This window comes from Schistocerca piceifrons, chromosome 2 (assembly GCF_021461385.2).
Source record: "Schistocerca piceifrons isolate TAMUIC-IGC-003096 chromosome 2, iqSchPice1.1, whole genome shotgun sequence".
NCBI lineage: Eukaryota > Metazoa > Arthropoda > Insecta > Orthoptera > Acrididae > Schistocerca > Schistocerca piceifrons.
The window spans coordinates 774,836,477-774,860,207 of record NC_060139.1 but is presented as its reverse complement, the minus strand read 5'-3'; positions in this window follow the sequence as shown (position 1 = coordinate 774,860,207).

Genomic DNA, 23,731 nt, shown 5'->3' with positions numbered 1-23,731 from the left:
TTATAAAGGTTTCATCGAATAAGTATTCAGCAGGTGCTGAATTACCAGATGTTATCATGGCAAGTACAACATTTGTAACTGAACCACTAGTAGACGTTGTAATTCAGCATTTGAGAAAAATGTATTTCCCAATGCTCTGAAAAGTGCAACGGTAGCCTACACTTCAGAAGAAGGGTGCCAAAAATGAAATTTCTAATTACGACCATTATCAGCATTACCGTTTTCAGAAAACTAAACTCTTCCTTAGCAGATTAATTGCCTGCCTAAGTAAAAAAAAAAAAAAAAACTAATTTTTAATGACTCACAGTATGGGTTCAGAGCAGGAAAGTCAACACACACAGCAATATTAATTTTTTTAAATGAAATACTTACAGCAGTGGGTGAAAAAGAACTTATCTCGTACATTTCTTGACCTTAGAAAAGCCTCTTTGATCTAATTGATCATCCAGTCTTATAAATGGAAACATTCATACCTACATAATTGTCAACAAATTACTGAAATAAAGCACACCGACACTGAAACGTACAGAACTTTCAATTTTTACAGCAATGTGCAAAATATCATTTAAAACTAACAGACTCATCATTAGGTCTAATAAAACTGTTGCAGTTAACTTTTAATTTCTACACTGTACAAAATGTCCTACACCTAATGTTGATATAAACGGACGAAGGTCTCTGACAAACATATCTACGCACCTTTTTGATTACTGTAGGTTTCAATGAAACTGACAAAGCTTCAGAATTTATACGACGTGTTCTCCAGACATGTGCTTTGAGATGCATGGTGGTTGATCTGTAAGACCGGAGAGCAAAACACTTGCCACAATACATGTAGCCAGCATTCTTATCACTCACTAATGAAAATTTCTCCCAAACATTGTTACAATTGACGTCTTTTGCATACAGGATATATTATTTTGAATCGAATTTAGCTTTCACACTCTCTCTCATCTCACCTTCACGCAACGTTACCCTACAGTGGGCGACTGAGCGACGTTCGGGTGACTATTGTAGACGGCAGGACAATGCGAGCGTGCGGCGTCATGGAAGTCGAGGGCGGCTGCTCCCTCAGTCCAAACGGCTGTATTGACATTTACTGGACGTTCGCGAGCAATTCAATCGAGAATAAACTTCAGATGTAGACCTCTGTGCTGTACAGAGTGGAAAAGGAAGCACGATTCTGAACTGGCGCTGGGGGTCATCATTGGCAGTAGCGGTCTAGCCTTGAGTTCAGTGCCAATCTGGCATGGTGTCTCGGCCGTACTTGTTCTTGCTATCTGTGAACTGGACAGGGGGTGGACCGCAGTAGTCATCCAAGGGAGCTACGGTGGGTCAGTGGATTTATGCCAGCGGAACAAGACGGACCCTGGAGGAGCGAACAGTGCCATGCAGTTGGACAGATCTGTGAAGGCAGCAGGGTACTGGGACTGCAACGGTCAACACAGGATATGGCCAGCAGTACAGCAGATCGTGTTTTCTCCGTACTTCCAGAAGATATCTGGGAGCCAATGAGGAATTGTTGAAGAGTGTTTCCATTATGACAATTCTAAAGCAGGGCATGAGAGTTATTTATGCCACTGAGGGGGCCCACAAATATTTGTTTGCTGGCATTAGTGTGTGACAAGGATTTTAACCGTCAAGATGCCATGGATCCGAGCTGCACCTGTATCGTTAGAGAAGTGATTAAAAGCAATTCGAGTGAGTATGAACGTCAGATGAAGACGCAATACAGAGTGCAAAATGCAGCATGATTCTAAACCGGCCGCTTGGGTCACTGTGGGCAGTGGCGGAGAAGCTTTGAGCTTAGTGGCAGACAGGCATGGTGTCTCGGCTGTACTTGTCCTTGTTATCAGTGTAGCTGGACAAGGGGAGTACCACAGTAATCAGCCAAGGCAGCTACAGTGGGGCAGTGGGTTTATGCTGGTGAAACGAGACGGACTCTTGAAAAGGACCACTAAAAGGCATGGTAAAGCTGTGGTGAGCTACGGTTGTATTATAACTGTAAATGAATCAGAAAGACGCAGTGAGCTTTGTAATTGCTTGATTGTATTTAGCTTGTAGTATCAGTGTAGATTGTATTATTCATATGTGGTCTGTTTGATGTGTGGTTAATGTGTTGGTCGTAGCTGAGTGTTGTATTTTCTGATAAGGAAGCACTGTTGTGCGGTATAATTTCCTGTGTTTCTTGTAAAATTAGTTTCTGTAGTCAAAAGCAACATTTATTATGAATTATAATAATATTTGTAGCTTAAGTTAAATAGTATCGTGTGTTCTTAGTGCCTCTTTAGAAGCTTCTCATATTGTATAACTTTACTTTTTTTTAAAAAAAGTTTCATTTGAGGTTAATTGGTTTTAAGATCAGGAGGAAGTGTTTGCCACGTATGGACCCTGGCATTTACATTGCTGTTAATAAAACAAATAATTTGGTCGGAAGGATATACTTAGACAATCCACAGATAAATACTGCTGACACTGAAGTCCTGTGCCACAATTTGGTAGCAGAGGATGGCTAAGTGTTGTGTCAGTGTTGTGACTGGGATGGGATTAGGATAGAGCTATTGTGGATTTTGTGTCTTGCACTCCTTATTGTCGTGTCACAGCTGGATACATAAAGATGAGGTGGCCATTAGAGGTAACACATTTGCAAGCACAGTGGCCAAGTTGACCCTGTAGCTTCATCAAGTGATGGGGGAGTCGTTACTGTTGAAGGGAGGCGCCTTCTCATACACAGTTACAGAGCTTGCAGGCTAGGCTGACACGTAATGTGGATCAGATGAGTGATTTGATTCTTTTAACTACGTTAGTTATTAAAGATAGTGTAGATGGACTGCAAAGCAGGGCAGTGGGGGTAGATTAATAAGCAAGCTGCACCATTACAGGGCGGTAGATGGAATTTGGATTTTGTACAGGGAAGGATACTGATCAGGAGGGAGAAGCAGAGTCCACAGTTTGAAACTATTGGAGTGTTTCCAGTTCAGGGCCACAGATAACAAATAGTGCCGGACAAGATCCCACTTGCAACAAAATTGAGAACTGTTATAATTTGTGTCATGGCGGCAGGCTTGACTCTCATGTCTTGTCGTGTTTGATACGTGTTACTTTTTCCTATTGTTAATATTTCACTGGCACTTACTCCCTCGTTTGTCGCTGGGAGGCGGCCGATTTTTGAGGCTGATTTTGTTCCGTGAAGTTGAAATTTTGCATCAACGTTGTATTCCCACCTACCCAGCTGCTTCTGGCAGTGCAGCTCAGGCGATGGTGTTGGCGGAGACAACACCATGGAGAGACCGACAGTGGTGGTGCGACAGTAGTTGACAGTCTAGCGATAAGCTATCAAGACAGCAATATCTGGAAGACAGCTCTGGGTCCTGTTTACTTCCCTGGGCCTCTGGCTCTGGGAGTCAGCTGCCGAAGAGCAGAGCTCGAGCAGATGGCTGGAAATTGACTGCGGGCAGTTGGCAGCATCTGGACTCGAAGTCTGCAATGGAAGGCAGTAGCGACAACATGAGCCAGCGCTGGCAGACGCCGTGGTCAACGACGGACAAGCTTTTTGTTCAGCACCTGACTGGCATGATGCATCAGCCGCAGTTGTCCTTCCTATTGGTATTGCTAACCAAAGGATGGACAGCGGTCGTCATCAAACGATACTGCAGTGGGTCAGTGGGTTTATGTCAGTGAAACGAGATGAATCCTGGAGGAGGTGACAGTGCTGCGGAGCAGGGCAGACTTTAGAGGTAGCAGAGCAGTGGGACTGTAAATCAGTGTGGGGTGCGACGAGCAGTAACGTGGACATCATTTGGTTGGTGAGGCAGACAGTATTTCCATTGTACACCCAGATGTTTCCGTTGTACACTCAGAAGACACAACAGGTGGGAACCAGTGAGGAATTGTGGAAGAGAGTTTCATTACGACGATTCTAAAGCAAGGCGTAAGAGTGACTTGTGCCACTGAGTGTGCCCACAACAGCATGCGTGCATGCATTAGAGTGTCAAGTATTTGAATCACCAAGAAACATTGGGGCCATGATACATCGGTATTAGTAGAGTAATGCTTAAGTAGTGGTACTTGAATTTAAAAGGCATGCTGTGCTCTGGTTATAATTATGTCACAGAGCTAAGTTTTGTAAGTCTATCACAAGTTTAAACTTGCTTGTATGTTAACTTATTGCGTCAGAGTAGATTGTGTTGTTAATATGTGTGGTCTGTCTGGTGTGTATTTGAGGTCTTGGTTATAGATCGATGTTGTACTTTTGGAAGGGCTACCGTTTTTGTGCTGCTTGTAAAGTTTGTTTATATGGGACAAAGCCACGTCTCTTATGAATGGTAATACATTTATCTTACGTCCGTCATAGCGCTTCCTTTTATTTTGCTGCTGCGGGGCGGGTTTTTATTTTCCTTTTAAAGAAATTATTGTTTCATTTGAGTGTAATTGATTTGATGATGGAGCACGAGTGTCATTTATATATGCACTTGGGCATTTTAAATTCTTGTTAATAAAAACAAAGCATTTAGTCAGAAGCCCACTCTTACACAACCCCAGCCTAACACGACTTTCACCGAAATGCTGCACTACAAAGACAAATAAAATTAATGTAAAGTAAGGGTTTCATTGTGCACGCGCTCACCCGCTTCTACCATCTGATGGCTGAATCCCAAACTATGCCTAGTTGTAATCCATCGTCATTATTGATGTTAGGTTACCTGCATCTCCCGAATGTGTCAATGGCGGATGTAGAGAAAGATACATAGGAAATCCATTTTAGAAGAATTTGGGTTAGTTTCATGAAATTATCTTTACCTAATGCAAATATTTTTTCTGTGGGTCTAAGAGTATGGAATTTACTTACAGCAATGTAAAAATATCTATGATCGGTTTTTATCGTCAGTGAAGTTAGATTCCTTGACTTCCTACAGTTTATGGAAGCAACAGGGAAGTTGTGGAGGTTCTTACAGGAAACTGCTCCCTTGAAGCAGTCATTGTGAAAGATAAAGACCTCTTTCGGTTTATTTGAGCTTCATGAAAAGAAAACAGAAACAAGCGCCCACTACAACGACAGCTGTAAGTGCTACTATTTCTATCAAAATTGATTTCCTATGAATCAGTGATAAACATCTGTTATCATCGACAGGATATGAGTGATGAGCTTGTAAAACGGCTGCAGAGATATTATATTGGATATTGCATCTACTCGCTTCAGTGAGTACGGAATTTTCCCGGAGACTAATAGTTCCTTGTTTGCTTATACTTACTATTTCTTCTTACAAAGCACAGTCCCCAAACGTAATGTTATGGGACACTTTGACTACTGCAAAATGATCGAAATTTAAAAGAGACTAATGTATCATATTAGTATCAGTACGAACAAAGACAGAACATGAGATGATTATGCACTGGTATCAAGTGTACCGAATGTAGTTTGTCATGAAATCTCAAGACTATTTCGTCATTCATTGCGAAATTAACAAGAATTTCCCTCCCTCCAACATCCTGCCCCCCACTGTAAATTAGGTAGTAAACAAGTTCTTGTCAATGGTGACAAGGTTAGCTTTGAAATGTGAGTTTTCTGCTACAGTTCAAGGCATCTACTATACCGATATCTAAGACCATCTCGGAAATTTTCATGACTATAATGAAATCCCAGGCGGGTGAATCTGGTGAATCTGATGAACTCTTACCTTACCTTTCCATGGAAAACAAAACACTATGCTGACAGTTATTCTTTACAAAATATGGACTGTATGCACAACGAGATTTTTACTCTGCAGCGGAATGAGCGGTGATATGAAACTTCCTGGCCGGATCGAGACTCGAACTCGGGGCCTTTGCCTTTCTCGAGCAAATGCTCCACCATCAGAGCTACCCAAGCACGACCCACGACATGTCCTCACAGCTTCAGTTCTGCCAGGTCCCGAGTTAGAGTCTCGGTCCGGCACACAGTTTTAATCTGCCAGGAAGTTTCGTGGGCTGTATATTTGTTTCTCAACATGCTACATTGCGGAGATGTATGCAGTGAAAGTGTAGGAAAGATAAAATTCTGGAGACGGGCCCGCGTACTCGCCTATGTCTGTGTATGTGTGTGTTTATTTGCTTCGTCGACACTAGTATAGGAATCAAGACAGCTCGGAACGTCATGTGCCCCAAAACCACTCCTCTTCTTCGACACGTATTCGTTGTGTACCTGTAGGAAGTGCCACGGAAAGGCTCAGAGTTTTGTTCAGGTTTGACTTCAAGCAATCAGCGACAGTAATACAAAGCAATAACAGAACTGCGCACAGGCGCACAGCTGTTGCATCTGCCATCCCGACTGTAACGGAGACAGTGGCTTGCACAGTGGCCAGAGCGCACGAGTTACATGCACGCGTGAGTTTCCACAGTTTTAAGTGCTCTTAGCATCTTCGTGCAACAGCCGCTTGCAACTAGTGTGCACTGCAAATTGCACAGTTGTAAATGCGCCTTGTGTGGGCGACTAATATTCTGTCCGGTGTACTTACAGCTAAAGAAATTAAGATGTCACTTACTGATGGCCGTGTGCACCCACCTATGTATCAGCAGGACTGGCTCCCTGCCGCAGGAGGTGGGACAGAGTCCTCATCGGAGGGCAGCCAGCAGCCGGCAGCCAGCAGGAGCAGGCTAGGCGTCACGCAGCGCAGAGCTACCAGCGGCTGCCCGCCGGCCACCGGCCACCCAGGCGAGAAAACGAACACGAATCGCCCCGCGGGGGAGAGACAGTCCCCTCATTACTCCCCGCGGGCCCCAAATGACTGCTGTCGCTGCGGCGCCCTTTATTAATTCCGGCTATCCGTCCCAGGCGGCGCGGCCGGCCACCGCCAATCGCTCCACGTGTACAGTCCGCGCCCCGTCTTCCCACGGCCTCACCGCCACAGCACCTGCAAAGCTTCTGTTTATCACACTGTGCTCGTGTTGCAAAGGGCTCGACGCCTTAATCTGACCACTTACTCAGCATTAGGTGGCTGACATATATTTTTCAGCTCTGATCGACATAGCAGAACCTTTCTTTACACAGATGTAGCAACTGTGGGTTCAGCGTGGGAGTCAGAACAATGAAATTTGACTCTGCCAGATTGCAGTAGCTAGCTATTTTGGAAAAAAAGTATTTTTTATTCACAGATATCTTGACCGAATTTAACGGATTTTGTAAAGTTAAGCTGTTTCGTCTCCAGTGACTCATCATCAGCACGTTAGTCACTCTTCAAGTTCAGGATGACCTTCGGGGTTTGATAAAGACCGTTTGAACGCATTAATACACAATGATCCGCGTCAGTGTACTCTAGAACCGGCAAATGTGATGAACTGTGATCATTCCACCATCGTGCGACATTTGTATGCAATGGGGAAGGTTCAAACATCTGGCGTATGGGTACCATATGTTCTCAGCAAAATCACAAAAATCAGCAGGAGGCCGTATGTGCATCTCCGCTTGCTCGTCATAAACTGGCTCTTGATTAACCGCGACTATTCCCATCCTGTATCGATACTGGTGGCGAGAAATGATGCCTCTATGCTAACTTACGGGAAAGAAATTAGTGGTTGAGCCCAAACGAAGCACAAATTCCACGTACAAAGACCTGCACGCATACACAAAAGATCTAACATCACGACAAAGTAGTTATGTTCACAAAACCATGGCAGAAAGCCAGGAAGCCATTACGATAGTTCAAGTAAACGTGCCAAACACCACAATGTTTAAATTAATGGATGAGATAGTTGATTGGATTGTTCGGGGGAAGAGACCAAACAGCGAGGTTATCGGTCTCATCGGATTAGGGAAGGACGAGGAAGGAAGTCAGCCGCGCCCTTTCAAAGGAACCATCCCGGCATTTGCCTGGAGTGATTTAGGGAAATCACGGAAAACCTAAATCAGGATGGCCGGACGCGGTATTGAACCGTCGTCCTCCCGAATGCGAGTCCAGATGAGATAGTCGAACTGCACCCGAACTTGTGATTATCAAGCCTTATTATTACAGTGTTCCTTTTCTTTTCTAATTGTCAAGGGATATTTTACTCTGTATTTGCCTATGGAAAACACGTCAGGTAAGGAAAAAGTGTGAACTATCAACCTGATAACCATACAATAATTCCTGTGCTTTGCACTGCCATAAAACTTTTCGATCATAGGCAACAATGTGATGTTGAGCAGTTATAGTGTCCCTCACACCATACTGCAAACATTACAATTAAAGAAAGAAAAATACTTCTGAAAATTATTAAATAATTGCAGTTAGGGTTATGTAATTCTGTTTGACTGAACCTAAAATACTGATAATAAAAAATACTAATTTTGAATACACTTAAATCTATGTCAGAATAAAAGTATAAAATTGAAAGCATCTAAAATTAAACAGTTCTTTGAGGAGAAACGTAATTCTGGATGACTGAAACTAAATTATTGGTTATGAAAAGTGCTAATTCTGAAAACATGTCAGTCTGTGCCGTGTATTAAGGAAAATAGAATCGAATTAATCTGAAATTAAAGAATTAAAGGAAATGCATTAAAACATGCACAGAGCTATCCTTGGACATTCCTTGGCATTTTTAACTGTTTGAAGAAATGGTTACACACTTCGCTATAGACAGAGTTGCAGTGGAAATTCGGTTACAAGCAAAAGCTATAAAAGACAAAAAAGATAGTATATGTTGAGTTCTGTCTTCTCACCAATAAATTAACGACAAAATTACACAACTATCAGTAACATTTTGCAAAACCATTTCTGCAAAAAATGAAGTGATGTGCTATAAAATGTAATTGTTGACTAGTTGAAGAAAAGTGGACCAATTATTCGGTTTGTACATGATTCCACACCACACATTCACTTTTGGACTATCCCGGTGAAGCTCCCTAGTCTCATGGGGATGTTCAGATCCCCAGATTCTCACACTGTATGTCTGTTTAACGTCCGAGAAACATGAAAAGTTACCTCGTCACTGATACAAACTCGTCTGATGAACCCTTCATCCTCCGAAAGGCGTTCTAACATACTGAGTGCAAACTCTGTCCGTTTTTGCTTGTCATTTGGCTCAAGTGTATGTAACAGTTGCACTTTGCAAGCGTACAACCGTAAGTTCTTGTGGAGGACCTTATGCACAGTTGAACATGGTAGTTGCAACTGTATGGCAGCAGTGCGAATGGACTCCGTGGGTGAACGAGTGAAGACGTTTAAAACGCAATCGATGTTTTCCTCGGATGTTCTCGGTCGCCCGCTCCTCCCTTTTCCAAAACTGTCCCTGTCTCCATAAATTTTTTGTGCCATGCACGGACTGAAGGGCGCGATGGTGGATCTTTTCCATACTTCGTTCTGAAGTTTCGTTGAGTCTGAACATCCGATTTTGTCTCAATAAACCAGGACACCATTTGATAGAGGTTCAGTTCCTTCCATCAACAGAGTATCTGAACCACAAAATTTTAGTATACAAAAAACCTTAGTAAGCAGTGATTACAATAAAAGAAATTTTGTGAAAATATTTCGACAACTACCGTTGTAATAAAATTTTGAAGTTGTAAAGGAACTTTATGGACACCCATTTCATCTTAATCGGTTTCCTCTTCTCTTTCTATAACATTGTCCTAAAGTTTATTTCTCCTGTACGCTGAGGTCATAAAAGTCGTGGGATGCTACGCAATATCGTGCAGGACCTCCTTTTGCTAGGCATACAGCAGCAGCTCGGAGTAACTTGGAACCAACAAGTCGTTGGAAGTCCCCTGCAGAAACACTGACTCGCGTCCCTCTAGCGTCCATAACTCTGAAAGTGATGCCGATGCAGAATTTTGTGCACGAACTTATCTCTCGACTATGTCGCATAAACGTTCGATGGGTGGCCAGATCATTAACTCGAAATGTCCAGAATGTTCTTAAAAACCAATCACGAACAATTGTTGTCCAGTGACACGGTGCATTGTGATTCATCAAAATTCCATCGTTGTCTGAGAACATGAAGTACATGAATGGCTGCAAATGGTCTCCAAGTACCTGAACATAACCGTTTCCATTCAATAATCCGCTCATTTGTATCAGAGGACCCAGTCAATTCCACGTAAGCTCAGCCTTCACCATTATGAAGCCACCGCCAGCGTGCAAAGTGCCTTGTTGACAACTTGGGTCCATGGCTTCGTGGCGTGCGCCACACTGGAACTCTACTGTCAGCTCTTACTAACTGATATCGGGACTCATCTGACCGATCCACGACTTTCCAATAGTCTAGGTTCCAACTGATATGGTCACAAGCCCAGGAGAGGCGCTCGCGTCGGTCGTCTGCTCCCATAGCCCATTAACGCCAAATTTCACTGCACTGTTCGACCGGAAAAGTTCATCGTATGTTCCACGTTGATTTCTGCGATTGTTTCAGGCACTGTTGCTTGTCTGTTAGCAATGACAACTCTATGCAGACGCCGCCTGCTTTTTGTCGTTAACTGAAGACCGACGGCCACTCCGTTGTCTGTGGTGAGAGGTAAAGCCTAAATTTTGGTATTCTCGGCACACTCTTGGCACTGTGGATCTCGGAGTATTGAATTCCCTAACCATTTCCGAAATGGAATGTCCCATGCGTCTAGCTCCAACTATCATCCTCGTTCAAAGTTTGTCGGTACCAGTGGTGTGGTCAAAATCACTTTGGAAACCTGTTCACATGAACCATCTGAACACAAATGACAGGTTCCGCCTATGCACTTGACTTTTATACCTTGTGTATGCGTTACTGCTGCTATCTGTATACAGGGTGGTCCATTGATAGTGACGGGCCAAATATCTCACGAAATAAGCGTCAAACGAAAAAACTACAAAGAAAGAAACGTGTCTAGCTTGAAGGGGGAAACCAGATGGTGCTGATTGGCCCGCTAGATGGCGCTGCCATAGGTCAAACGGATATCAGCTGCGTTTTTTTAAAATACGAACCCCCATTTTTATAACATATTCGTGTAGTACGTAAAGAAATATGAATGTTTTAACTGGATCTCTTTTTTCGCTTTGTGATAGATGGCACTGTAATAACACAAATGTATAAGTACGTGGTATCACGTAACATTCCGTCAGTGCAGACGGTATTTGCTTCGTGATACATTCCCCGTGTTAAAATGGACCGTTTACCAATTGTGGAAAAGGTCTATATCGTGTTGATGTACGACTATTGTGATCAAAATGCCCAACGGGCGTGTGCTATGTATGCTGCTCGGTATCCTGGACGAAATCATCCAAGTGTCCGGACCGTTCGCCGAATAGTTACATTATTTAAGGAAACAGGAACTGTTCAGCCACATGTGAAACGTCAACCACGACCTGCAACAAATGATGATGCCCAAGTAGGTGTTTTAGCTGCTGTCGCGGCTAATCCGCACATCAGTAGTAGACAAATTGCGCGAGAATCGGGAATCTCAAAAATGTCGGTGTTGAGAATGCTACATCAACATCGATTGCACCCGTACCATATTTCTATACACCAGGACTTTGAACATCGTGTGCGGTTGTGCCACTAAGCACAAGAGAAATTACGGGGCGATGACAGATTTTTGCACTCGTTCTATTTAGCGACGAAGCGTCATTCACCAACAGTGGTAACGTAAACCGGAATAATAAGCACTATTGGGCAACGGAAAAACCACGATGGCTGCGACAAGTGGAACATCAGCAACCTTGGCGGGTTAATGAATGGTGCGGCATTATGGGAGGAAAGATAATTGCCCCCATTTTATCGATGGCAATATAAATGGTGCAATGTATGCTGATTTCTTACGTAATGTTCTACCGATGTTACTACAAGATGTTTCACTGCACGACAGAATGGCGATGTACTTCCAACATGATGGATGTCCGGCACATAGCTCGCGTGCGGTTGAAGCGGTACTGAATAGCATATTTCATGGCAGGTGGTTTGGTCGTCGAAGCACCATACCATGGCCCGCACGTTCACCGGATCAGACGTCCCCGGATTTCTTTCTGTGGGGAAAGTTGAATGATATTTGCTGTCGTGATCCATCGACAATACCTTACAACATGCGTCAGCGCACTGTCAATGCATGTGCGAACATTACGGAGGGCGAACTAGTCGCTGTTGAGAGGAATGTCGTTACACGTATTGCCAAATGCATTGAGGTTGACGGATATCATATTGAGCATTTATTGCATTAATGCGGTATTTACAACTAATCAAGCTGTAACAGCGTGACTTCTCAGAAATGGTAAGTTCACAAAAGTACATTTATCACATTGGAACAACCGAAATAAAATGTTCAAACGTACGTACGTTCTGTATTTTAATTTAAAAAAAAACCTACCTGTTACCAACTGTTCGTCTAAAATTGTGAGCCATATGTTTGTGACTATTACAGCGCCATCTATCGCAATGTGAAAAAAGTGGTCCAACTAAAACATTCATATTTGTTTACGTACTGCACGAATATGTAAAAACGCAGTTGATATCCGTTTGACCTATGGCAGCGTCATCTAGCGTGGAAACCATAGCGCCATCTGGTTTCCCCCTTCAAGCTAGACAAGTTCCGTTCTTTGTAGTTTTTTCGTTTGATGCTTTTTTCGTGAGATATTTGGCCTGGTCACTATCAATGGACCACCCTGTATATACATGGCACTAGCTCATGACTTTTGTCACTTCAGTGTGTAGCCCTTCCATATTTTCCTTGTTTGCTTGGTACTGGCTTGCCATCTAAGCTCTTAATATTCATACAAGTACTTCTTCTGCAAAGGTCTCTGTAATTTGGCTATAGATGGCAATTATATTTCCACTTTATTTCTTGACATCCTTGTTCACATTTATCTGCTTCATTTGACCCATTTTCATAATTTCTACTTTTGTCGATTCGATATCTCTGTGTTATCCAAGAATAACTATTGGGTCCTAGCTCTTTGCGCGCGTGATTTTATGCTGCCTTTACCAAGTCATCTCTCGAGGCCACTCATTCGCCTTCTGCCGTATTCCTTTCCCTTATTTCAGATCAACATTGACTTATGCTCACTCCAGAAACTCGCAACGATCACTCGTTATGCCAGTTTATTTAGGCCACCCTCCTGAATTCTTATCTTTTTGCAAATTGTCCAGTTTTAATCTGCATTTCATAATCAATACACTGTGGCCGAAGTCCACGTATACCCTAGGAATGTTCTGCAGTTTAACACGGTTTTTAAAGTTCTTTGCTACCATTATATAATCAGTCTGGAATCTTCCGGTGTGCCCAGGTTTCATCTACGCGTACAACCTCCTTTCGTGGTTTTTAAACAAAACGTTGGTGATGATTATTTTATGGTCTGTGCAAAATTCTACCAGGTGGCTACCTCTTTCATAACTTTGCCCCAAACCAAGTTCTCTTACTACTTTTTCTTGAATTCCTGTTGCTACTATCGAATTCCAGTCACCCATGACTATTACATTTTCATCTGCTTTAAGAATATGCGTAATTTCCTTTATAGCATCAATACATTCTTTCAATCACCTCATCATGTGCGACGCTGGTTGTCATTTAAATTAGTACTACTATGGTTGGTGTTGGCATCGTGTCTGTCTTGGCTATGAAAGTGCATTTTGTGTGCTGTTTCATAGTAAATGGCCCGCATTTCCATTTTTTTATTCATTATGAGACCTACTCCTGCATTCGCCATATTTGATTTTGTGTTGATACACTGTCCCATAAACCCAGAACTTTTGTTCTTCCTGCCATCACACCTCACTAGTCCTACTATATCTAACTCCAACCTATCCATAGCCTTTTTTAAAACTCGAGACCACCTACCCGATTAAGGGATCCAACATTCGACGCTTTGAATAGTAAAATCGCAGTTTTGTTTTTCCTTACGACGACATCCTATTCAGTAGTCTCCACCCAGAGTTCGAAATGGGGGACTATTTTACCTTTGGAATACTTTATCCAATATATTGTCATCTTCATTAAGTTGTGCGGCACAAGTGCACGCCCACGGGGAAAAAAAAATAACGGCTGTAGTGTCCCTCTGCACAGCACTACAGAATCATTTGGCTAATATTAAGAAATTAATCATCCAGATTGTTCTCCCTACAACTACTGGGTAGGCTGCTGCCCCTTTTCGCAAACCATTGGTTAGTCTGGTCTCTCTGTAGGTACTTTTCTGTTGTGGTTTCACCCGTAGTGAAGCTATCTGAATCCTTGAGGCACTTAAGCCACCCCACTTAGCAAGGTCCTAGGTTCATGGATTTTTTAAATTCCTTTTCGCATTCCTAATTATAAAGCCACCTTTTTAAATCCCTAATTATGAAATCTGATGTTGAGGTCGATGAGTGTCTTTCATATAGATCATAAAGAGATTTAAAATTACTGTAACTGTTTTTAATGGTAAACTTCATCCTACTGCTTTCAGTAGGATGGAATCTGGACTATAAACATGATATAGGTAAATAATTGCTTTTATCTTGAATTTAGATTTAAATCTTTTCAAATCCATTCGTTTTTTATTTTTATTTTTTTACAGTTGAAACTATTTCCATTATAGTTTTTTGGACTCGTCTCATATGCGACTAAAAATTAAAATGGGACCGAGATTGTTCAAATGTGTGTGAATTCCTAAGGGACCAAACTGCTCAGGTCATCAATCCATAGACGTACACGCTACTTAAACTCACTTAAACTAACTTATGCTAAGATCAACACACACACTCATGCTCGGGGGAGAACTCGAACCCCCGGTGGGAGGGGCCGCGCAGTTTGTGACATGACGCCTCAAACCACGCGGCTTTCCGCTCGCCGGACCGAGATTATTAAGACCTCTGCATATACCACTTTATCCATTAGTCATACAGATAGTCACATTAAGGTTAAGGTCCATCAACCAGTAACATTCATTAACATATAAAACATGTATAGTGTTTTAGTTTTTCAGTCAGTGTCAGATCACAATGTGTTTTACATACTACCATCCTGAGAAAGTAAAGTATTCAGAACACAATATGTGTTTACTTTTTACACGATGTTACCTGATCTCTATACTTGTTTTTTATACTATCACCCACAGTCCCTATTTCTCACCGATTTGACAGTCCCATCTTTCTCCCCAAGAGGAATTATTGGGCTATTAAGGCAAATTGAAAACTACTGTGTGTCTAATTTGCAGTACCTTCTGTATTTGGAAAATTTCAAACTATAATGTTCCACAATAATGACGTGTATAGCTTCACACTGAGTTTACAATTAAAAGTATTTTACTAAAAGATTGATTTATGACAAAAATTACTATTCATCAGTAATAATGCTTCTTACTTGTTTTTTCTACTATTCATGAATCAGAAATAAACTCCATTCCACTCCACATTTATTCATTTTCAATCATTTTTAATAGTAGATATTGTACTTGCAAATCCTTTTAGGAATTCACAACTTCTTTCAAGAATATTTAAAAATGTCCATTCAATTTTTTGTAAATACATCATCTTTCAGAAAGTTTCACAGATTTATAGCAAGTATAACTAGAAACAGTTCTCCATATAATCCGTAAAGGAAACAACTTACATCGTTTCCTATGGTAACATGTAGTAAGATTTTTCTGTCGTTTGGCATAATTTTTATACAACCTACACAGACTTCATTCCTGATAAAAATTATAATTAAATATCCTGTATGTTCTGCAATTCCAAAAATACATGAGGTATTCACAAAACACTAGTTTCCTACTGCTTTGTGTTCATTTCTTCTAATGTTTCTCTTTCATAACTAACTATTAATAACCTATTATTTTTATTTACACCCACCCTCATTATATATACTTCTTTCTTTCTTACCTTTAAATAATTCAGGAGAATACCAGACCTCTATTTGCATTTAATTATTTCTCTACTGCGACTGTTTGCAATCAAAAAGGAACGTTGGCAAAGAATTTAATAGTAATGTAATTTACGCCTTCAGTTTTGCATATGTCTTGAATATACACATCATTTGAAACAATTTACTATCAAGATGTAATCCTAAATAGAAAAAGACTGGATATTATTCTACGTGAAACTTACTGCACGTGCAAATTATTTTCTCCTCTTTTCTTTTAGATATGTACTTCATCAAATATTGCCAAAGATCTGTACTATGTACACCAATCTTTCTTGTCATGTACACTTATGTGTACTTAGTAATAAGTATAATATTCACTTTAAATCGTATTTAAATGTCCTTTCTGATGGCTAATGATTATTTATGATGATCTGTGCCATGATATATAGGAACTGGCACAAATAGCGGTAAATAAGAATCTGTGAAGCACAAATTTCATTTGTAAGGAATATGAGGAATGAAATCACGTTTAATATAAGTTCATATAGTGCCACAACCCATGATAATTTCAATAAAATGCTGGAACAAACTATACAATCTACGTTACGATTGTATTTTTCAGCATTTCTACCCAAGGTAGCGAAACTACAGCTATGTCACACTTAAGAGATTATCGAAACATTACTCACGTAGTTTGTTTAATATTCTATAGTGATGCTGTCGAATATTCAAAAAGAATTTTATTCAAATAATATTCAAGTTTAATATAAATATCTTGCCTTAATCATCTTGCCTCAATCTCTAGCATTCATAGCAACATATTAATGTCAAAATTCTATTTTCCTGTGTCCTCAAGTCAACAAGCATCCAGTACGAGTGATACGTGTTTCTCTCGAAATATAATATCAGGCTGGTATTAAAAAAGTGATTGAAGTAATGTATTGCGTATATGGGTGTGAAAAGCAATATATAGCTGGATGATGGAAATTTTATGCAAACAAATCTGAATAACTATTAGTTCCATCTTTTTTAAACAGGTATCGTGAGTGACATTGTACTTGATCTATATAGAGTATTGTTTCATAATTGTACTTTTAATAAATTACAAAGGTATATAAACTTGGATGTAGTCTTTCGCCCCTACTGTTCAAGCTGTAGGTCGAAGAAGTAATGATGAAAATAAAAGAAAGGTTCGGGAGTGGAATTAAAATTCAAGGTGAAAGGATATGAATAATATGATTCGCTGATGACATTGCTATCCTGAGTGAAAGTGAAGAAGAATGACATGATCTGCTGAATGGAATAAACAGTCTAATGGGTACAGAATGTTGATTGAGAGTAAATCGAAGAAAGATGAAAAATAATGAGAAGTAGCAGAAATGAAAACAGCGAGAAACTTAACATCAGGATTGATGGTCACGAAGTAGATGAAGTTAAGGAATTCTGCTATCTGGGCAGCAAAATAATCAATGACGGACGGAGCAAGGAGGATATCAAAAGCAGATTAGCAATGGCAAAAAGGGCATTCCTGGTCAAGAGAAGTCTACTAGTGTCAAACATAAGCCTTAATCTGAGGAAGAAATTTCTGAGAATGTACGTCTGGAGTACAACTCTGTATGGTAGTGAAACTTGGGCTGTGGGAAAAGCGGAACAGAAAAGAATCGAAGTATTTGAGATGTAGAACTACAGACGAATGTTGAAAATTTAGGCGGAGTGATAAATGAAGGAATGAAGAGGTTCTGCGCTGAATCGGAGAGGAAAGAAATATGTGGAAAACACTGACACGGAGAAGGGACAGGATGGTAGGACATCTGTTAAGGCATGAGGGAATGACTTCCATGGTATTAGAGGGAGCTGTGGAGGAAGACAGAGATTGGAATACATCCAGCAAATAATTGAGGCTGTAGGTTGCTAGTATTACTATGAGATGAAGAGAGGGTGGTGGGCCGCATCAAACGACTCAGAAGAGCGATGACAAGGAAAAAAGAGAATACGTACACATTACTAATCCCAGAACTTGTATGACATGACTGATCCGTTGTATGTCTAAAATTGTTCCGATTCAGTCATTCAGTATTTAAAACATCCGACTTGTTTCAAAGAGGAGGTGATTCCATATGGCTGTCTGGTTTTATTGATTTATGTTTTCCCTCTTATTCAAAAGTCGAGGCACATGTTGTACTCGCAGTTCCTTCTTGCGCCATTCTTATTCAGCTGGATTTGTTCTCAGTCTGAGATGATCGCAGTGTCAAGCGGACTGTAAAATCTAATTCCATCCCATTTCTGTATTAGTCTTGTGGTCAAGATTGTAATATTTTCAAAATTTCAAACTTTACACTTGTCTATACTTAGAATTAGCTGCCGGTTTTTGCATCAGGTTTCTACAATGCCATGTTGTGACTGGATATTCGTCAAGTTTTGAAGGAATAGTACCTTAAAAATAAAAACTAGAACATTTTGTTAATGCAGCTGTGGTTGTTAACCACAACCATTTAATGTCTTAACTGTCCACAATGCATAGTATTGAGATGTTAGTGTGTGTAGTCATGAACAGATTGTTTTTAAGTTGGTGTTTGAAAATCTGGTAACTTCGACCCCTAATACCTATTATTCTAGTATGTTTCAAGTGTTCATTCCTTGCAACGGCATGCTGTGTGCAGTAGTATTCTTGCGGGGGATCGAGATTGACATAGTTTTCAGAAGTAGCTGAAATCAAGAAAGACAAGCTAGCAGACTGAAGCTTCGTGTGGCACTGTGAGGGCTGGAGGGTGACTGTCCCACACAAAATCGAGTCTATCTGGAAGTTCCGTTACAGTACATATGCCGCTCCTCTGGGAAAGTTTCTTTCTGGACGTATTTATTGGGAAATATCACATATTGTCAATGGGTGCTCGGTGATTGACATGTACCTACTGTTGCCTATACGTAAGTTAACAGCAAACCTGAATGCTACGTCGCAGCTTGCAGCATGTAATTTTCAGTATAGTTCGTATTGTCACTACACAGACAGTTACTTGGCAGATTTTGTAATTTTTTTTTATCTAGCGGCTTATCGAAACCGTTTACTGCATTGTGAAATGAATTTGTGATTGTTGTCATAAGAAAGTTAATATTTTATACAACTACTACATTGTAAAAGATTTCTTCCTGTCAATGTCAGTGTCCCCAGAGCCACCTCTCTGAAAGGATAGAACAGATTTCTTAGGTACAGCAAATGGGTTTACAGCACGCAGCATGAACGACAACGACAAGCATACGAGTTTGGCCGTGAAATAAATGGACGTGTTATACTCGGTGAAAAGCGGCGCTAGGCACTTCTCGGAAGTTCAATGGCTGGTTACGGCCACCGCTGGGGCAGCCATCACTCTCCAGGCCTAGCAGGACTCCAGCTGCGTCTGCATGCGTAACTCACCCAGGGGAGCCAGAAGGTCGGCTGCCTTACATGTAGTTTGTGGCCCCTGTCACTTAGCAAGTTTCTGTCATGCAGCCGTTAATGACCGAATGACCTCTGAAAGAAAAGTTGGAAGGTCATGAGCGTATGGTGAGCCTGTATAATGGTGTGGTAGTTCTTTATCAATCATTCCTTCAGAACTGCAAATACCATGGTCACAGGCTGTCTAATGACATTACATCAGTACAATAGTTTCCGAAAAAAATGAAAATAAAAAATTGTGAAAGAAAATTTAACTATAAAATCTAAACACGTTTAGTTACGTACATGTCATTAAAAATCATGAGAAAGAACCTAGCAAACAAGCAAAACATTTAAAACGTAAATAATGCAAGTTTTGTGATAGAGTACAACAAATCTGGATCCAAGTCGACACGTACAGAGATATGCAGCCTGTGAACTCCATTGGAAGTAAATGCTTTACTTCTGCGAAAATTCCCTATAGCACAGCATGAATATAGGCAGGAGAAATGTGAGCAGCAACACGCTTTCATGGGGCATCCCCAACGTGGATTGAGAGATTCGGGTCGGGATGCAAACCTAGCCGCTTCGTGTCCTGAATTGTAAGCTGTGTTTGCATCCCCGAGACTAGCCTTATTTACTCGAATACGACTATTCTCCAGCGTAGTTCCTATACATTCAGGGTGATTTTTTCCACCGTGTACAAACTGTAGGCATTGATCGGTGAAAGGATACGGAACAATAGAGGTCTAATGAACTAATGTCCGGAAATGCATGGTTTTCACGCTAGAGACCATTTATGCAATCATACTTTATTACAGAGACTGCGGTCATAATACGCACTGTATCATGCAGCCACAGTTACAAAAAATGTTCAAATGTGTGTGATTCCTAAGGGACCAAATTTCTGAGTCATCGGCCCCTGGACTTACACACTACTTAAACTAACTTATGCTAAGAAAAACAAGCACGCCAATGCCCGAGGGAGAACTCGAACCTTCGGTGGGAGGTGGCGCGCAACCCGTGACATGGGGCCTCAAACCTCGCGGCCACTCTATGCGACACAGTTACCGTATGCATAGTTCCATCCTAGAGGGTGGTAATGTTCCTGATACGTCATTCCCTAGTGCCCTCTTCTGGCTTAGTAATTGCCAACTGAGACGCCCGCTAAACCCGATGGGCAGAACGTGTAATAGGATTGTGGAAAGGGCCAAGGGTTGAAGTCAGTTTCTGCTTCTAATTCTCATTTATTGTTAATTTAGCAACTCTTTCACGGCTGAAGGCCTCCAACAAGAAATGTTAACAAGATAAAAATCCAATTAAGAGAGCAATAAAATAATTCAAAAAACAACATACGCAAAGTGCAATACAAATGGCTGAGGGCCACAATTAATTTACAAAATTTTAGAATATATTATCATAGATCTTTAAGGGCAGAAGGCCAACAAGAAATCTTAAAAAAAATAAAAAATTCAATTAAGATAGCAATAAAATAATTTAAAACCCAAAAGGCAACATACAGAAGGTGCAACAAAAAAATGGTTCAAATGGCTCTGAGCACTGTGGGACTTAACATCCATGGTCATCAGTCCCCTAGAACTTAGAACTACTTAAACCTAACTAACCTAAGGACAACACAGAACACCCAGTCATCATGAGGCAGAGAAAATCCCTGACCCCGCCGGGAATCGAACCCGGGAACCCGGGCGTGGGAAGCGAGAACGCTACCGCACGACCACGAGCTGCGGACGAAGGTGCAACAAAAATGGCTGAGGGCCACAATTAAATTTCAAAACTTCAGAATATATTACCATGAACCTTTAAAGGCAGAAGGCCAACAAGAAATCTTAAAAAAATTCTATTAAGATAGAAATAAAATAATTTAAAACCCAAAAGGCAACATATACAAGGTGCAACACAAGTGGCTGAGGGCCACAGTTAAATTTCAAAACTTCAGAATGTATAACCATAGACCTTTAAAGGCAGAAGGCCAGCATGTTTAACAACAAGAAATATTAAAAATCAACAAGATAAAAATCCAATTAAGATAGCAATAAAATAATTTAAAGAAACAACATATGCAAGGTGCAATACCAATGGCTGAGGGCCACAATCAAACCTCACAATTTCAAAATATATTACTATAATCTTTAAAGGCAGAAGTCCGCAGTGTTTAACCTTGAAAGATAAATTTAAAAATTAATTTGTAAAATTTTAAGAAACAAACAATAACCATAAGCTTGAAATTTAAAATAGCTGATAACAGATAATTTAACACCGGTGGCACTCAGAAGGCCTCCAAGGAGGTCGGTCTGCCCTCGTTCACTTGGGTGAGACAGGTAGTGAGGCCGACTATACTTGATCCGTCGGAACCCAACCAGGGGGCAGCCATGGACCGACCGACACAACAACTTGCTTCCCGTCAATCAGTACATGAGAACCTCAACCTGCAATGTTACAAACGTGATAATCCACAATCGAGTACGTATTAGCTGTCAAAATTACACACCATGTTGGACAGCGACAATAAGTGAGGAAAGGACGCTGCCTGAAATTACATTAGTGGCCAGGGCATGTAACCGGAACACTAACGGCCACAAGACAGAAAATTCCACTGGTGCACTCAAATCGTAGTCGACCAAAATAGTTAACTGCACCGCATGTCGGATAAATCTCAGCAGTAGAACCACTCGGTGTTGTTCATCGGAAAACCTTCCCAACAGCAAACCACCACAACGTGAATAGACCTGGCTTGTGTAGTTGTAACCACTACTCAACTTTGACGTCCTGAGTCGGTGAACCACGAAGCTCGTAGCAATGTGACAGCTCCACACACGCTGCGACACTGCGCAGGGACTGCCAACGGCCCATGCCGACTGCACTGCGCGGAGAACTTCCCTCGTCACTCCAGACCCCCTTCAAATGTTCAAATGTGTGTGAAATCTACATCTACAACTACATTTATACTCCGCAAGCCATCCAACGGTGTGTGGCGGAGGGCATTTTACGTGCCACTGTCATTACCTCCCTTTTCTGTTCCAGTCGCGTATGGTCCGCGGGAAGAACAACTGTCTGAAAGCCTCCGTGCCCGCTCGAATCTCTCTAATTTTACATCCATGATCTCCTCGGGAGGTATAAGTAGGGGGAAGCAATATATTCGATACCTCATCCAGAAACGCACCCTCTCGAAACCTGGCGAGCAAGCTACACTGCGATGCAGAGCGCCTCTCTTGCAGAGTCTGCCACTTGAGTTTGCTAAACATCTCCGTAACGCTATCACGGTTACCAAATAACCCTGTGACGAAACGCGACGCTCTTCTTTGGATCTTCTCTATCTCCTCCGTCAACCCGATCTGGTACGGATCCCACACTGTTGAGCAATACTCAAGTATAGGTCGAACGAGTGTTTTGTAAGCCACTTCCTTTGTTGATGGACTACATTTTCTATGGACTCTCCCAATGAATCTCAACCTGGTACCCGCCTTACCAACAATTAATTTTATATAATCATTCCACTTCAAATAGTTCCGCACGCATACTCCCAGATATTGTACAGAAGTAACTGCTACCAGTGTTTGTTCCGCTATCATATAATCATACAATAAAGGATCCTTCTTTTTACGTATTCGCAATACATTACATTTGTCTATGTTAAGGGTCAGTTACCACTCCCTGCACCAAGTGCCTATCCGCTGCAGATCTTTCTGCATTTCGCTACAATTTTCTAATGCTGCAACTTCTCTGTATACTACAGCATCATCCGCGAAAAGCCGTATGGTACTTCCGACACTATCTACTAGGTCATTTATATATACTGTGAAAAGCAATGGTCCCATAACATTCCCCTGTGGCACGCCAGAGGTTACTTTAACGTCTGTAGACGTCTCTCCATTGATAACAACATGCTGTGTTCTGTTTGCTAAAAACTCTTCAATCCAGCCACACAGCTGGTCTGAAATTCCGTAGGCTCTAACTTTGTTTATCAGGCGACAGTGCGGAACTGTATCGAACGCCTTCCGGAAGTCCAGGAAAATAGCATCTACCTGGGAGCCTGTATCTAATATCTTCTGGGTCTCATGAACAAATAAAGCGAGTTGGGTCTCACACGATCGCTGTTTCCGGAATCCATGTTGATTCCTACAGAGTAAATTCTGGGTTTCCAAAAACGACATGATATTCGAGCAAAAAACATGTTCTAAAATTCTGCAACAGATCGACGTCAGAAATATAGGTCTATAGTTTTGCGTATCTCTCGACGACCCTTCTTGAAGACTGGGACAACCTGTGCTCTTTTCCAATCATTTGGAACCTTCCGTTCCTCTAGAGACTTGCGGTACACGGCTGTCAGAAGGGGGCAAGTTCTTTCGCGTACTCTGTGTAGAAACGAATTGGTATCCCGTCAAGTCCAGTGGACTTTCCTCTGTTGAGTGATTCCAATTGTTTTTCTATTCCTTGGACACTCATTTCGATGTCAGCCATTTTTTCGTTTGTGCGAGGATTTAGAGAAGGAACTGCAGTGCGGTCTTCCTCTGTGAAACAGCTTTGGAAAAAGGTGTTTAGTATTTCAG